Genomic DNA, 14,952 nt, shown 5'->3' with positions numbered 1-14,952 from the left:
ACACTAGAGGAGAGAAACAGACACTTCTAACATGTGGTTCTTCTCATCATAAAGAAAATGTCAAAAATGGGTCAGATGAATAATTCCCCAGAATTACCTACTCCTCTCCATTAACCATAAACGTTACCTAAGGTGACATGCTTAGATACAAACATCCATATTGCAGACATCTACATTTAGATTAGAAGAATCCCACCCTAGACATCTGCACTTCAGGGAAAACATTGGTGCCTTATGGCACAGATGCATCTAGGAGGTGATACTATCATCATGGTCTTCCACACTACAAAGACCAACAATTTTGACTCCCAAGTCTTCTCTGAGCATTCACAATGAATGTCAAACTGCACATTTGGAAGGAATGTGGCCTATTTCTCAAGAGCAGAACATAGATTATAGCCACCATGCCATACTTCTTTTACATATGGCTTAAAGCCTGGCAATTTCATAAAGCTGACCATTAAAAGAAATCGCACTTATATTAACTATTATTTTATTTATTTGCCAACAAACACAGAGAAACACCTACCGTAACAAAAAATACAGCAACAAAAAGTACGGTAGTAACAAACTATCCCTAACTAATATATGCAAGCAAACACTAGGGCTGATCTACTTGTTTGCCAAGGAATCAAAAGGTAGAGATTTGCAGAGTTTGGGGCTGCTTTTCACCCTTGGATGGAGTCCTGTGCAGAGAAAGTATATGTTCTGTGATTTAACAGACTTGGAGAAAAATAAGCTTTTTGTCTTGCTTTGTAACAAGATTCCTCCATAATATTTTCGTAATTAAAAACTAGGAGTAGGCAGGTGAGAGGCAGAGCTGTTCCATGTGAACAAAGAGATGAGAAAGAAAGGCATAATTGGGGCTCCTACTTCCAGTTCCTACTGCACAACCTATAAAATTGCTGTAATGTCTTTCTCAGAGAGCTTTATTATGTTATTTCATACTGTCATCCAAGCTAGAGGAGGCCTACAGACCTCCTTTGATATGTTTACACTGAATTAACATTAATTAATGATGAAGGGTACCATGAATAATCTGTTCAGCTGACCAAATGTAGATGTCTACGTAAGAGTGAGATGAATTGTCTCTAAGCTCAATTGATTGTATTGACTAGTTTGACTACACAGGGTATTTAGACACCCAACTCACGTGTGGACACCTATATTTACCCCAAAGTTAAGCGTCTAAAATCTCTCCCAGGCCTCACAACTCTCTCTCACAGATAGGTGAATATTCCAGACTAGCTTAGTAATGAATGAAATGATCTTGACAAAATGGAGAAATGGTCTGAAAACAATAGGAGGCAATTCTACTGAGGCAAGAATAAAGCTCTACACTTAGGCAGCACATGAAGGATGGTGTATCATAGGCTAAGGAGCAGTTCTGAGAAAAAAATGAATAAACTGAAGATTAATCAACAGTGTCATCTGGTTATGAAAAAAAGCCATCATAATATGATGGGATGTACACCTGACAAGCCATATGAAGGAACCCTTCCATTCTGTTTGGCACAGGTTACATTGCATCCAGTTTGGGGCACTGCACATCAGGAAAGATGGAAAATAAAAGTAAAGCTGCCAGAATGGCTGGAGGTCAAGAAAAATAAGTTATTCTCAAGCCAGTTCAAGTCAAAACCCAGAAGAGGTAGCAATGGGCTTAACTTGCAGCAAAAGATTCAGGTTACAGATCAGGATTGTACATATAACTTGCACGTCATAAAGGACACTTTTCTAAAATGATTAAACACTGGAGTGAACCACCTTGAGAGGTTCTGAAATCTCTATTCTTGGAGGTCTTGGAAAGCAGGTTAGTCAAATACCTGTTAAGGAGAACACAGGTATATTTAATTCTGCCTTGATCAGAGGGAAGGAGTAGGTGACCTCAGATCTGCTCTAGCACTGCTTTCTATAATTCTGTGATAACATCCCATTTTAGAGATACAGAAGCGAAAATATGACTTGCCTTTGACTACAACAATGCGGCATATCCAGAATTAGGACACTCTGACTTATCTCACTCTTTTAAATAATACCAGCCCGTAATATTGACCTAGTCTTAAGAAAAAAAAAATCTCTTTTAAATAGCCACATTTTAAAAATAGATAATAGAATCATAGAATAGTTTGGGTCAGAAGGGACCTTTAAAGATCATCTAGTTCCAACACCCCTGCTACGGACAGGGACATCTTTCACTAGTCCAGGTTGCTCAAAGCCCTGTCCAACCTGGCTGTGAACACTTCCAGGGATGGGGCATCCACAGCTTCTCCGGGCAACCTGTGCCAGGGTCTCACCACCCTCATCATAACATATTTCTTCCTTATGTCTAATCTAAATCTACCCTCCTTCAGTTTAAAACCATCGCCCCTTCTCCTTGTTCCATGATCTTCCCAGGCACCAAGGTGAGGCTGACAGGTCAGTAGTTCCCAGGGTCCTCCTTTCCACCCTTTTTAAAAATAGGTGCAATGTTTCCCTTTTTGCAGTTACTGGGCACTTCACCTGACTGCCATGACTTTTCAAATACCATGGAGAGTGGCTTGGCAACTACAGCAGCCAATTCCCGCAGGACTCTGGGATGGATCTCGTCAGGTCCCACAAACTTATGTATATTCAGGTTCCTCAGGTGGTCACAAACCCGATGTTCTCTTACAGTGGGAGGGACTTTGCTCTCCCAGTCCCCGTCTTGAAGTCCAGGGGCTTGAGAGATGTGGGAAGGGAGATTACCATTGAAAACTGAGCCAAAAAAATTGATGAGTACCTCAGCCTTCTCCATGTCACTTGTCACTAGTCTTCCTGTCTTATTTATTGGGGGGGCGGGGGGAGAGTACCACTTGCAAATTTAAAAAAGTGCATAACTACATTATTGTTGAATCTGTAAATACAAATCTGTAAATAACTGAGCAATTTCATTATTTTAATGTGTAAAAATCAGACTCACATTTACAGCCACATCAATTACTTAGCATAGTAAATAGATTACGTAGCAAAGTGATACAAAACTGTGTGTGCAATTTCATGCAGTATTTTTGTATCTTTTTATGTTGCCTCTAAACTCCCTGAAACAGATACCAAAGAAAACTTGAAAGAACGCAGCAGTATCCTCTCTGTCACATGTAAAGATCGCTTTCATTTTCTTCAGTGACTTCCCTGCAGCATAATGCTAACACAGACCCAGAAGTATGATCTCATTCTGACCTTTTCAAAACAGATGGGTTGGGGGATCACCATGAAAACTGCAACTTCATAATATTCTAACTGTTAAAGCCATGTACCTTCTCAGAAACAATGCCAATCATTTGAACTGAATTAAGGCAATTTTCTGGCATTATCTTTCAATGACCTGGTGCCCAGGGTCGAAAAAATACTTTGTAATTTGTTCTAGATGGCCCAAGCATATACTCACCACTTCTGTGGGGTCCTACGGCAATATGACAGAGCCTTCCAGCAAAGCAACGTTCGGGAGCAGGAGAAGTATAAACACGGCAATTAACATTTTAAAGCCAAGTGGTTTTTTACATCTGCGTGGGCTTCACCTGCTAATGCTTCTTCCCTTCTGCAATGAATTATCATGTTACTGTTATCTATTTCTTAGGAGTTTTTACCAAGTTTTAGGATTCAATTGAATTTCCCAATTCAGTTTCAGGACAGACATTCTTATCTGCATCACAGAAGTCTGGGGGAAAAGTCTAGCACAAACGGGGTGTCTTGTGCTCTGCACACTGCTATAACTGAATACGTATGATGGCTCTTCTCTGTGCCCTGGGAAAACCCCCTTCAAAATTGTTGTTCAGCATGTTGGGCTTTTATATGCCAAGCCTAAAAGAGTAGTCACACATCCTAGCAGACTTTAATATTTGTGACCGTATGAATTAACAAGGTCATCAGATCTATCAGATTACAATAAAATTCCCATGCCATTTTTGGCTTCTATACCCCCTCAAGTAGCAATGTAAAAGCCAGTGGCTCTGGGACTCTCCGTCAGTGACACTCGCCATCCAGATCCACAGGTACCGTAGCACAGACGGTTTAGCTCTGTTATCAGGCCAAAGACATGCTCAGGATTTGTCTAGACAAGGCGCTTTGAGAAAATTAATCTGGATCAACCAAATGAAGTGAATTATATGATATTGGATTTACACTCTGAATAAGTGTCTGCGCAGGTGTTTAATACTATTTAGTATATCTGCATTAGAAATCTATTGAGATTAACTTCCGTGTCTCACAGATAAGAGGTTTTTGTGCTCTGTGACTGGCAGTTTCTTAACAGGAACTCCCTAATGCGAGCCATAAAGCCTTCCTCTTTCTTAAGATTTTCCATCTAAACCCGCAGTTCTTAACCAGACAACAAGAGGAATGATGGCAGTTATGAGAGAAGTGATATATCCAGCAGATTAGAAGCTTATGCTTATATTTGGAGTTATAATTGGAGGCATTTAGATACTGCACATGTAAATAGTGCCCTGCTGATATCAAGCTTTTCTAAAATTCAAATTAACAGGGCATTCCCAATGTGGAGATATTGCCCCTCTTTCCATAAGAATTAAGAGACCAGAAGTGATTTGTTATGCATCTGACACAAAAAGCAAAAAATGCATAACTTAACATTAGACATATAAAATATGGATGTCTACAGCCGACAGGTCAGATCATGCTCTGCACAAACGGGTATTTAGGGGTGCACCTCCTCTCTAAAACAAACTAGAGGAATTTTATATATATATATAAAATATATATTATATTTATTATACTCAGAGTACCTAATTCTCTCTTCTGACTATAAAGAAGTGTGATGTGACATGGTGTATGCTGTACACCTCTAAAGATAAATGATATCTACATGCATCAAGTTGTCCCTAAGAGTTGTTTCACCTTGGCATGCCCTACTGAGGATGATCGAGTTAATGACTGGAGGTTTCAGATCTCTGGCTGCATGTTGTACTTCCCCTGTCCCTCTGCAGGACATCTTCTGCGCATTTTCATTATGTATCTGCACAAAAGTCATATTTTAATGGTTTCTTTTTCTTTTGGTGTGTTCCAGAGATCCACCTGGTTTCTTTTTCTTTTGCTACAAATAGCATCTGAAAGTCACTTGGCTCAAACACTAGTGCCTCAAGACATCATACTCACCTGCAGAAAAGACAGATGGAAAAAGGCTGTAGGGCAGCGTCTCACATCAGATTGCTCTAGCAGCCCCACTGCCCAGGCTGTGACCCCACATTAACGCTGACAGCTGAAGTTCAGCTCGTGAGCCCCACTTCTCCGCTCTGATTTCAGCCAGGTTGGTGCCTCCCTTCAGAGGCAGTGCCTTCACTTGAGGCTGTAGTTTGGGAACTGCTGCTCCACACCGCATAAAGGCTTGAATTAAGCATATATAGTCTTTTTGGGGATAAGACTAGGTGGTGACATACTAATCTAGTTTCCTTCTGCAACAGGGTAACAGATGGGAGAAGCAGGAGGTGTCATATCTTGACTGTTTTTGACACTGACATGGATTATTCTTCTACCTAAGGCAAAGAAACACAGTTTAGAGGAAACTAGTATAGGATGAGTACAAACTGCCTGGGAAGTCATTCACTAGAAGCATTTATCAATGGTTAGTTATTGAAATGGTAGAATGTATAGAGTGGGATTCCCCAGGAGCCTGTGCTAAATTTGGGGCTTCTCAGTATTTCCATTAACAACCTGAATGGGGGAAGATAAAATGTGCTTATTCATCACTGAAGATAACCTCATGCTAATAGAGGCTGCCAGCTCACTGGAAGATAAAACTGAAATTCGGATTACCTTGACAAATTGGAGAAATAGTCTTAAAAATAGGTGGCAAACCAATAAGGACCTATGCAAAGCCCTGCACTTTCACACTGCACAAATACAGGCTAGGCAAGAATTGTAAGACCGCAACCCTGTAGAAAGGAGCTAAGGGAGCACAGCCGGGCCCTGCTGCAATTAAAAAAAAAAAAAGCAAACTCCGTAGTGGGATACATAAAGAGTAAGACAGCCTCTAGGAGACTTGAGTTGTCTGCTCCCTCAGCAGCAGCAAGCTCTTCACTCAAATACTGAGTCTAGTTTGAGATACGGCAAAAGAGAAATTGGACAGAGTTCAGAAAAGAGAGATAACAATTGTCAGAGGTCAAAAAAAAAAAGACACCTATTAGGAAAAAGCAAGAGGACTGGCATGGTTTAGTCTACAGGTGACTACAGAAAACATGCCAAGAAAAGACTACCTGCGTGAAGGATGGTTAAACACTGGCGCAGATTGCCTGAGGGGTGTGTGAAACCTCCACCCCTGGATGTCTTTAGGAACAGGCTAGACAAATGGGAAAGATAGAGGGACAGCAGGTCATCAGGGCATAGGGAGAGGTTCACTGATCTCTGAGGTCCCTTCTAACGCTATTTTCTAGGATACAGTCATTCTGCATCTTCTAAACTTTCTGTTGTGTGTAGTTGCGTTCAGAGTAATTGTGCAAAGACCAGCATTTCTCATTCAGCATCCTTGGAGCTGAATGAACCTGAGCTTTTTACTTGTTATAAATTCAGTAAGTCCGCTAGTTCTCAGAGTTCACTGCACTAAAGCTAAGGCAGTTAGACAGCCTGCTTTTATAATGCTTTCATTGAATAAGTTTGCAAAGCTGCTACCTAGAGTCTACATTATTGCTCAGCACCACTTTGTTAATTTGGAATCCAGATCTGGTGACTGATTTAGGAAAACAGTTCAGCTAATCCCTAGTGAATAGAAATCCTCAGCCTAAGATTGTATGGCTCACCAGATTCCCACACGTGCAAATGCAGCAGCTGCCTTGCAAAGGGAAGTTAAAATATCAAGTACAAACTTTAGGGGGTTTTCACATGACATGCTCATTTTCCTTCCTCGGAGATCTAGGGCTCCAAAGGGAAGGAGTAGAGACAATCACAGATTTTCCCAGTAGATGACTTTTGTAGTAAGGTGGCAAGAGCACATATGTATTCTAGAAAGCTCTTTGAGGGCAGCAATTCTGGCAGGAGAACGTTCAGAGCTACTGTTAAAAAACCCTAATTCTGCTAATTAGCCTTGTCTCATTTCTTCAATCAGCTGATACAATTAGCGTGCATACCTATGTGATATCAGTAACCTAGGTATTTTAAACTGGTTCCATGTAATTGCCTTCTGCATGATAAAACACATTCAGGCAGAGTACTATGAATTCTAATTCCTCAGCGAGAGCTTCTGGGAAGGCACTCGTTGTTACAGGAAGGCCCCAGTGCAGATTGCTTCTTGCCTGATAGGAAGCCCTTGATTGACCCTCAACCTGTTGAGCTTTGGGAGACCACGCAAGGGCCATTTCTTCACTCAAACTTGGCATGAGGTGGGCAAGCAGCTGATTTTCCTGGGACGCTGAGATAGGCCAGTCGGTCAGACTGATGTTATATCCTGTACCTGCTCCTGCAGTAGCCATCCAAATTTAGAAATAAACGAATAAATGTAATGAAAATAACTATTTTAATTATGACAACAATGAAAAGTCTTTTCTTCCTCAAAATTATTATGAAGACGTAATAACTGCTCTCAGATAAGGCCTCCCGAGTGGCACTGCATTAGTGAATGGCTCCAGTGCAGCTGAAACTAGTTTCTACTGAAGAGAAGCACAAAACTTCCACCTCCCCATACTCATGAAAATATCCCCCAGCTACGATTCTTTTTATTGTCATATTATTTACAATACGAGTTTTGAGAGCATTAAGTTGCCCAGTTATATATTGATTTATATATGACCCTGGATATCTCAGACGCACGCCTCCCTCTTCTCATTCTTGTCGTGCCACCCCACTTTTTTTCACTTTCCCCCACCCATACTTTCTTCCACCCTTTCTGAGGTTTCTTCTTTTTCCTTCCAAATGAAGTTGTATGGGCTTAACATTGGAGGCTCTAAGTGCCTTTTCAACAGACTGATGCTTCTCCGCTGTTCTCGGGAGCGAAGAGATTTACTTCTACAATAGTCTCACCTCCTGCCAATTACAAAACGAGGCTCAGTTCTCTAACCGTGCAGTGCAGGACACTAGACCGGAGCAGCTGAAACCCCTTCATTAGAAGCAGGATATTCCTGTCCAGGGTTACTTTCTAGTAAATGCACATTTACAGGTGCAATGAGAGATCTTTGATATAATGCCTAAGAAAAAAAACGAGGCTCAAAATCTAAAGCTACTCAGATACTTACCTCCTACTCCCCGACAAGAAATACTTAAACAGGAGTCAGATGCCCAAGGATCCCAGATGACATTTGGGGATCCAGGGCTATGGTCCCATCCGAGCTACCCAAGCACCAAATAATTCAAGATGCTCTCAGATGGATGAGAGTCTCAGGTGGAAAACTTTGCCAAAGTTTCCAAATGAAGCATACTTCTGGGCAGTGAATCAGGTGTTGCTGGTCTCTTTCCTGAGATCTGTACCAGAGATAGCCACGGTGTACTAGAAACGGTTGTGTGTTACATGTGGAAAGCAAGGGTCTATACAAAGATGTGCTGATTGCATTAACTTAGAGCTTTTGTAGTGTCACACAGAGTTGAGCCACCCCTTGAGCTGTAATAAAAGGCAAGTTGCATTTACTAAAATAAGGTAATGATTTTGTGATGGGCAAATACCTTCTGAACATCATTTTACACTGACATGCTTTTAATAACTAACAAGACTTCCTTTTCATATAACATTTTATAATTTTTATCTGTCTTGCTTACATCCTTAAGCCATTGTGGCTATGGCATGACTTACATTTTATAAGCACGCTACAACTCTCCATAATCACTGTAAGTCAGTATACAGAATTGCTCTAATGAGTTAGATGGTTTCTGGGCTCCCCAAAAGTGATCTTACCCAAGTAAGCCAAGGAGGCAACATACAAACAAGAACAGGATGTAAAAGCTGATGATAAAAATAATTTTAAAAATACCTATTAAAGTGAAGAAATGCTAATCCTGAGGACACATTCTTCTCCTTCAGTTGTTTTCCCCAACACCCTTTTGTTTCTTTGTGGGGAAGAATGACTGCAATATAAGCTCAAAGAGACATAACTGGTACAGTACCAATACACTAGATGCTACCATATCCAGACTTCGGGGACCTAGCCTCTAAGGTAGGATACAAAGTCCCAGATCAAGTGCTTCAATTGCTGTGAAATACGTGAGAAAATCTGGACTCTCAGAAGAGTGACAAATATGTAGTTGCACATTAAGTCACGTAGGGTTAGGTGATACAACAGGCCAGGCATGTGAAGCTTCAGAAATCCGATTTCTCTCTCGAGTTGGCATACCTTGAAGCAACAACTCAAAACCAGTTTGAATTCTAGGCTGGAACCTAGGGCCGTCCTAAAGCCCTGAGCACGGCTAGTACGCATGAGCACTTCAGCAGGAGCAGTACTATTACCTTTGCACATTGCAAATCTCCCCGGCCACAAACACATACATTTCATTGCCCAAACTACTTTCATTTTTATCTATGCAGATGTACGTTACAGATATTAAACAAAGTTTCTCCATACATTAGCCCTTTAGTACACTAATCATTTGGTTACTCTTCCCTGAATTCCCTCTAGAGCGCTTATTAATTTATGACTGAGAAGTAATATTTATCTATTAAAATGAGGAAATATACATTCAGATATATGCAGAGAAGCATTTTTTTCTCTGTTTACTCTTAATTTACATCTTGATGAGTCAAATCCCCACTGTTACATTGCCAAGTCAAATAAAATTTCACTGGTGACTAAAGTTGTCCTGTGGGATTGTACGAAACACACATCTTTAATTAATTTGGTCCGCTAAATGCACATGGCCAAGAAAGACCTGCATTTTGTATCGATATCTAAGCAAAAGTAATGAAGAAAACATCTTTTCAGAGCCACCGGCATTTCAGAGCGCAAATAATTCTCAAGTTCAATAGATGAGTGATGACATCTTTGATATAGCTCTATATAGTAAATGTAGATGATAAATATGGCTCTAAATAATAAATATACTGCTAGAACCGTTGTCCCACACTCACAGATACAGAAGGTACTCCGGCAGCTTTCAGCTTGCTCGGGAGCTCTAAAAGGCCACGGCTGAGATGCAAACAGAAGTCTACGTTGAAAAGATAATTTGAAAAAAAAAAAAAAAAAGTGTATGGCAGTTTTTTATCTTTGCCTTTTGCCCTTTCCCTTCCAGCTAAGGGGCCCCATTCCGCCACCGCAAAGGGCAGGGGCAGGAGGAGCTCTGTTAGCCGGAGCATTTCGGGGTGCCGCTCCAGGGCAGCCACACGGACGGACCGGAGCCGGCGGGGGGGGGGGCGGCAGCCGGGGGTCTCCGGGAGGGAAAATTAAAAAAACCCCAAACCTCCCAACCAAAGGAGGGAGGAGACGGCCAGGGGTAGCGGGGCAGCAGCGGAGGAGCCAGAAGGGGCCGGTGGGACCAGCCGCCTTTCCGAGCTCGGGGGCTCGCCACCGGCGTTTGCCTGGAAGAGACCCGGGCTGCGGGCACGGACCGCCGCAGCACGGCAGCCCCTCGCACCGGAGGGCGCGGGGAGGGGCGGCCGGGGCCGGGGGTGTCCCCGGTGAGCTCTCCGCTGGGACGGGGGAAGCCGAGCTCCCCCGCTCCCTGCCCTGCCTGCCCCCGACCCGGCTCGGCTGCTCACTCCTCCTGGCGCTGCCCTCTCCCAGCCTGCCCAGCACCGTCCCAGCACCGTCCCAGGATGTCCCGGCACTATCCTAAGTCTCCTAGGACAGTCCCAGGACAGTCCCACCACTATCCCAACTGTCCCAGCACTGTCCCAGACTGTCCCAGAACAATCCCAGGACCGTCCCAGGATGTCCCAGCACTATCCTAACTGTCCCAGGACAATCCCAGACTGTCCCAGCACTGTCCCAGACTGTCCCAAGACAATCCCAGCACCATCCCAGGATGTCCCAGCACTATCCTAACTGTCCCAGGACAACCCCAGACTGTCCCAGCGCTGTCCTAACTGTCCCAGCACTGTCCCAGACTGCGCCAGGGCAGTCCCAGACTGCCCCAGCTTTGTCCCAGCACCATCCCAGGATGTCCCAGCACTACCCTAACTGTTCCAGCACTGTCCCAGCACAGTCCCAGCACTATCCTAATTGTTCCGGGGCAGTCCCAGACTGTCCCAGCACTGCCCGAGCACAGTCCCAGATTGTCCCAGCACTGTCCCAGCCTTTCCCAGCAGAGCCGTAGACTGTCCCAGCATAGTACCAGCACTGTCCCAGCTCCTCCGCGGGTGCCCATCTTCCCCCCACGCGTCCCCCCCCTCGCCCCGTGTCCCAGCCAGGCGGGACTCGGCGAGCGCACCCCTCGGTGACAGTCCCAGGGCCACGGGAAGGGTTAATCGTGGCCCGCGACAGCCCACGGCCACTGCCGCGGGGACACAGAGGGGGAAAGGAGCCGGGGGCTCTGCCGATGGGACCCACAAGTCGCTTTGCAGCCTGGCTGTACCGGTTGTTTGCAGAATTACCGTGCGCAGGGAAACGCCAGCAACGGTTCAGCCCCCCCCCCGGGGAACTCCGAGCACGGATAAACCCGCAGCTGGGGGGGGTCCAAGCTTGCAGAAAATGGCCGAACACAAATTTCTTTCGCATTTTCCTCCCGGGGAAAAAAAAAAATAATAATAAGCTGAACCCGGGAGATAAAGGACTGTCGGGTGGTAAGTACTGACCAGCAGCAGCAGCTGGAGCGGAATCACCGCGCTGCCAGCTTTTTAACCACAGCCTTTAGAGGAGAGAAGGAGAAAAGCGAGATCTCCGCAACTGCCTGCACGCCCACTGGTTTCACTGGCTCGAGTGTCTGCGAGAAAAAGATAAGAGGCTGGTGCAGAGAAACTATTAAAAAAAAAAAAAAAAAAGAGAAGAAAAGAAAAACCAAAAAAACTAAGAAGCACTAATGACTTGAAAGTAGTTGCAACCCTGCAGAACGGCTCGTCCCGGTCCGGGGAGCGCAGGGCAGATGACGAGGGGTCCCCGGTCCCTCTGCCCGGCACAGGGCGGCCGGGGGGGCCGGGGGGCAGCGGGGAAAAAACGAACACCGGCCGCTGGGAGACCCCGCTACCGGGGATAGGACGCACCGGGGGGCGGGGGGGGTTAAAGGAGGGGTGAGCGAAAATAGGCGAGTCTGAAATTGCCCCGAAGGGGCACATTTTGGATTGAGCGGAGCGGGGTGGCAATGACTGTCGTTAACTACCAGGTCCTGAAAGTTCCTCTGGCTTTTTTTTTTGCAGGGAGTCAGAAGTGACTCGTCGGGGTGGTCTCACTCTCGGTTCTGTCCTTACGGATTTCCAACTCACCGGAAAGTTTCTCACCCGAGCTTTTGAATATTTTATGAAAATTTGAATATTTTACCGTAACCACTCATTTTCCCGGAAGCCCAAACGAAGCCTGGGGAGCAGATCTGCTCCCCACCCCGCTTCGCCCGACCGAGAGCTGAGGGGCGGCATGGCTTCAGTGCTGGGACCCCCCCCAACCTCACCGGGAACCGCCCTGGGAGCAGAATCGGGCCCCTCGGGAGCTCGGTATCTCCCCCGGACAAGTAAATAACCGAGCGACCTCAAGTCCAAAAGGCGGTTACATTTGGAAAAAAAAACCCAACAAAACACCAAAAACCCCGGTTGTTGCTGCTTTTTTACAGCGATATCCCAGCTTTTCCCGGCTCTAAACTTTTTTGCTTAATTGCACCGTTTGACCTTCTGCTAAAAGGAGGCGATTCTTCGCTTCTTTCTATATGTCAAATAATTCCGTATGTGCCGGGAGAAATAAAAGTACCAGCAGACACCCAGGGTGCCGAGTATTTGCATTTGGTATTTTTAACGACGAGATTTAAAATCGCTGAATTTAATTATGCCAAAGAGGAAGACAACACGGTCGACTGCAGAGCTCCAAGTACCTGAATTTACGCCCAAATCTACGCGAAGTTTGACAAGAGACGAAACCGCTAGCCCCGGTGCCACTGGGGCGGGAGAGGGACGGGGGCGGGGGGGGGGACACACATAAAAATAGGGGCTGGGGGACATCTCCGAGGGAAAAGGTGTCCGAAAACGGGACGCTGAGAAACCTGACGTTGAGGGGATGAGCTGGATGTTGAGCCTGGGACGAAAGCGAGCCGTCACACAGAGATTTAGTTATTATCAGTCAAATCTTTGGACCGGGGAACGAAAAGGGGAGAGAAACTTCGTATGTGCGGCTGGAGAGAAGCGGCTCGGGGGCCCACGGCGGAGGGTGGCATTTCTGAAATGACAGCCCCTGCTCCTGGCCACAGCTTTGAAATAATGAAAGTTTAAAAAAAAAAAAAAGAAGGAAAGAAAGAAAAGAAAAACCCCAAACCCAGGAAAAGCCAAGTCGTCGCTGGGACCCCGCTATCCCAACCCAGGTTACTGGACTTCTGTCGCTAAGGGTTGTCATTATTCGCTGTATAGACCCCCCCGGCAGTCAATCGTGACGAGCACGTTTTAAAGCCTCCACTAATTTACCCAGAACAAAGACACTTTCCAGCTACGCTAGGAAAGAAAAAAACCAAAAAAACCCAAAACCAAAACCAAAACTCGACTCAATTAAAAATAACGATTTTTCTTCTTGGACAGCTACCAGCGTTTTGCCCTTACCGTCCCGGGACTTTCATTTAACCTCGGTAACATCCCGAAAGGCTACAATCATTTTGCGTACATCGCATCGTACCTTTTCGGTCCCGCAGTACAGAGCAGTCCCGAGCAGAGAACTTAGTTTGTTCGGGAAAAGAAACGCGACGAGGCGGACGGGGCTTAATTAAACCTTGCAGAGATCCAGTTGGTAATGAGCAAAAAATCATCCAGACTTTAACAACCTGGTCGCACAGGCTGGATATAGACAACGGTGTCTGAAAAAATAATTACGAAATTACGCAGCTCTAGGCACACCCAAAAAAAGTTTCCAGCCCGAAAAAAATAAATAAATAAATAAAAGCCCCAAAATCTCGGTGGAAGTGACTGGTGTTAACTGCGGCTGCTGATCCTTCAGCTCCGCTCTCAGGCGCAGGTCACGTCCGTTCCCTCCACAGGTTTCCCCCAAATCGGGCTTTTCGAGCCCATTTCTGTGGGCTTGCCCGCGCAGAGAGCCAGTTTTGGGAACGGAGGGGGCTCCGCCGCCCGTCCTCGGCACCCACGCCCCCCGGGGGGGGGCTGCCCGAGCCCTGGAGGGGTTGAGCGAGGGGCAGGGGGAGGTCGGCAGGTCCCGGGGCTGCCCCGCAGGGTGCGGGGGGGTGCGGGGCGGGGGGAGCCGGGGGGATTCCCAGCTAAGCGGCGAGGAAGAGAGTGGGATGAGGAAGAGCCGCTCCCGTTTCGCTGGAAGCGGAGAGGGACCGTGTCAGCCCCTTCTCACCCCCCTCCCCTTCCTCACACCCCTCTCCTCCCCAGCTAGATCTGACTTTGCTTTTTTTCCTTTTTTTCTCCCCCCCACCCCCCCACCCCCACCCCGAGCACAAACTCCTTCTCCCCCGCCTTTGACATTTGGGGCTTGTGAGCGAGGAGAGCTCTGCCAGTGACGGTTATCACCGCTCTCTTTCCGTGACACTACGGGGGAATTTTAGGGGTTCTTTGGAAAAAAAAAAAAAAAAGAATAAACGGGGCGGGGGGGGGGGAAGCCAGGAAGGCGAAGGCGTTGGCTTTATTTGGCGCAGAGCCGGCGGTGGCTGCGCGACCCTGGCTCGTCCCCAGGGTGAGGCAGCGGGAACATCCCCCCCCCGTGTCCAGCTGCAAACCCACCTGGAAGGGAAACGGGGCTTGGAGAGGTGCCACCTCCCCACCGAGAAACAACCCTTCCCCGAGCCCCCCAAACCAGAACTCTCCCCCCTTGCTTAGGGGCACGGGGAGCTGCTTTCGATCGCTATCTCCGAATTTCGCTGGTTTCTTCAGAAATACCCCTGCTGCAGGAAACGCAGCTGCTGAAATTCTGCGGGTAGTGAGGAGCATCA

General features: G+C 46.1%; 1 long non-coding RNA gene across 1 annotated transcript in view; it reads right to left on the bottom strand.

Moving 5' to 3' along the window:
* LOC128141449 (uncharacterized) overlaps nucleotides 1-14,405 on the bottom strand; it is a 36,012-nt gene extending 21,607 nt beyond the window's left edge. The window contains exon 1 of the long non-coding RNA XR_008235042.1: nucleotides 13,683-14,405. This is a non-coding gene — a long non-coding RNA (uncharacterized LOC128141449). The remainder of the gene's footprint in view (nucleotides 1-13,682) is intronic.
* Nucleotides 14,406-14,952: the final 547 nt, after the last annotated feature.

The sequence above is a fragment of the Harpia harpyja genome, chromosome 4 (genome assembly GCF_026419915.1).
Source record: "Harpia harpyja isolate bHarHar1 chromosome 4, bHarHar1 primary haplotype, whole genome shotgun sequence".
In the NCBI taxonomy this organism is placed as follows: Eukaryota; Metazoa; Chordata; class Aves; order Accipitriformes; family Accipitridae; genus Harpia; species Harpia harpyja.
Note: the sequence above shows the minus strand (reverse complement) of the source record. Positions and strands in the feature narration are given on the sequence as shown.